This window comes from Ovis aries, chromosome 7, assembly GCF_016772045.2.
Source record: "Ovis aries strain OAR_USU_Benz2616 breed Rambouillet chromosome 7, ARS-UI_Ramb_v3.0, whole genome shotgun sequence".
Taxonomy (NCBI): Eukaryota; Metazoa; Chordata; class Mammalia; order Artiodactyla; family Bovidae; genus Ovis; species Ovis aries.
The window spans coordinates 10158195-10161470 of record NC_056060.1 but is presented as its reverse complement, the minus strand read 5'-3'; positions in this window follow the sequence as shown (position 1 = coordinate 10161470).

The following is a 3276-nucleotide window of genomic DNA, read 5'->3' as shown; positions in this document are numbered from 1 at the left end:
GAGAAGTCCTTTTGCTTCAGGTAGTTGTCAAGTTTAGGATGGAAAAAATATGAATGCATATATTGTAATGCAAATGCTCTATTATTTCACTTGTCCAACAAGAATGAGGCCTGAGATATTGTAGGCATTCTTCACAGTGCCTAGATTTTCAATCATAACAGGGTTGGACTATATGTGTAGGTAATAGTTCAGTATTTTAATGCATTAACTACTCATAGTCTTAATCAGGGGATTTTAGATTGAGCCTTGCTAGGGTGGCTCTAGTACTCTTGCCTGGAAAATCCCATGGACGGAGGAGCCTGGTAGGCTGCAATCCATGGGGTTGCTAAGAGTCGGGCATGACTGAGCGACTTCATTTTCACTTTTCATTTTCATGCATTGGAGAAGGAAATGGCAACCCACTCCAGCATTCTTGGCCTGGAGAATCCCAGGGACGGGGAGCCTGATGGGCTGCCGTCTATGGGGTCGCACAGAGTCGGACACGACTCAAGCGACTTAGCAGTAGCAGCAGCAGGGTGGCTCAGACTGTAAAGAATCCGCCTGCAATGCAGGAGACCTGGGTTCGATCCCTGGGTTGGGAAGATCCCCTGGAGAAGAGAATGACTGTCCACTCCAGTACTCTTCCTGGAGAATTCCATGGACAGAGGAGCCTGGCGGAACATAGTCCATGGGGTCACAAAGAGTCAGACACTACTGAGCAACTAACACTTTCACACAGGACTTCAGAGGAGGCCCTAGTGGTAAAGACTCCACCTGCCAATGCAGGAGACATAAGAAATGCAAGTTCCATCCCTAGGTCGGAAAGATCCCCTGGAGAAGGAAATGACAACCCACTGCAGTATTCTTGCCTGGAAATCCCATGGACAGAGGAGCCTGGTAGTCTACAGTCCATGGGGTCACAAGGAGTCAGACAGGACTGAAAAGCAACTTGGCACAGGGCTTAACAAAGAAGTTGTGGTGGCAGGTACCAGGCGCTAGGGGGCGGTATCAGTGCTTGACAGTTAAAAACTGAAAACAGCCATTCTCAATTTCAGTTTGTCCACCTTCAACAAAATTTAGGAGAGATTTTAAACTAGCAGCGATTAATTTAAAAATGAATTGCAAATTTTCAGTAGATAATATAGACACCTGGCAAAAATTTAAAAGTCTTTGCCCAGTTGCTGTTCCCAGGTCAAGGCGTCCCTGGAGATAACCACTGTTATCTGTTAACTATTTTTCCAGAATCCTATGTGTATCTAAGTGTACACATGTACCCACAAATATTTGTATTTAAATGAGGGGAATTTATTTAGACAACTGTCCACTTTCACCTTTTCTAAAATGACTAATAAGCAGCTGTTGAAATAATTTTGTTTTTCTTCAGCTTCTCAGTTTGTTCTACCCCACCCCCGCCCCCACCCCCGCCCCTCCACCACTCCAATTAGGTCGATTAAAAAAAATTCATGCGCCTACGAATTCCCATAATAGCTAATAATATCCACAAGGCACTTGGTGCTTACAATGTACCAGGTACTACATTAAGCCTTTTATACATATAATGTTATTTACTCCTCACAATTCTGTGAGGTAGACACCCCCTCTTTGTCCTCAAGCAGCATGAAGTCAAGGAGATATAGAAAGGTTATTGGTGTGATCGCTGAGTACCAAGTGCTGAGGTGGCTGGAGGCCACCTGGGGAGAGAGTTCTGTAGCAGCTGTTCTTGGGAAGCTGCCCATGTTCTCTGTTCTCTGCAGGAGCAATGAGATGAAGAAAACCAAATAGCATTGAAGTCTTCGGCCTCCTACGAAGACATTTGGGTTTAGTCGAAATGGTAAATATTCATGATGTTTGAAACAGCATGATACGTAGCTGTATGATCTTACATAAACATGGATGCTTAGTTGTGAAAAGGCACAAATGAGACCTAGAAGGACACATCAGATGGTAACCTGCTTGTGATTATGAATGACTGCAGTTTTTGCTTCTTGTGTTTTTTGGTTTCCTATTATGCACATGTTAACTTTTAAGAAATAAATGTTGTTTTAAAAACTTAAAAAAAAAAAAAATCCTGAAGAGAAAGAGGAGGGTTAGAGTTGAAGGTCCACTCCCCTGGTTTTATAACCTCAAAAGCAGAGGTCATGGTTCTGTCTCCAGCTAGTGCTTTGCTCTGCTTATAACCCCATGCATTCATTTAACAGACACTTAAGGCCTGTTAGGAGAAGGCAATGGCAACCCACTCCAGTAATCTTGCCTGGAAAATCCCATGGATGGAGGAGCCTGGAAGGCTACAGTCCATGGGGTCCTAAGTCGGACATGACTGAGCACTCTTTCACTTTTCACTTTGATGCATTGGAGAAGGAAATGGCAACCCACTCCAGTGTTCTTGCCTGGAGGATCCTAGGGACGGGGGAGGCTGGTGGGCCGCCGTCTATGGAGTCGCACAGAGTCAGACACGACTGAAGTGACTTAGCAAAAGGCCCGTTCATCTTCATGCATGGTCAGTCGAGTCTGATTCTTTGGGACCCCATGGACTGTAGCCCACCAGGCTCCTCTGTCCATGGAATTTTCCAGGCAAGAATTCTGGAGCAGGTTGCCATTTCCTACTACAGGGGATCTTCCCGACCCAGGGATTGAACTTGTGTCTCTTGCATCTCCTGCATTGGCAGTCAGATATTTTACCACTGGGAAGCTCAATTTATACAATGTTTCAAAGACCATGGTTTGGGGTCAAGGACATTTATTTCCTCCTTTTCTCCAAGGGGTAAATAGATTCCATCTTGTGTAAGAGTTAAAATGTCCCCTTTATCAATAGGCAGATGAAAAAAATATCAGGACTTTTCATTCCATTCAATTTGGAGCATCTTTAAAATGAAAGAGGCTTTTCATAGAACTTTTTAGACTAAAAATGTTTTAGCCTTTAAACCACTGGACATGTTCTAACATCATGTAGAACAGTGTTTGCAAACTGGTGACATAGAAATGGGGCCAGCTTCTAAGTTTCCTTTGGCAAGGTCAGCGTTGTTTGTTTGTTTTTTAATAGAATGTGGGTCCCTTTATGTGGCGCCTTCCTGTTTGCCAGTCTGTCCCACAGCTGATTATCAAATATATGTGAGATGTCCTTTGGCCCACGTTCTCCCAAATAGCCCCCAAACTGAAAGTTTCACTTTCCTTACATTTTTTCGTTGCCACTAACCTCAGTTATTTTTTGTTGCCACTGCTGGGGATCATCATAAAGTTTTGATGAAAGTGGGCTTTTTACCTAAAACTCTCTTCCCTGGGTACACAGCCATTCCTCAT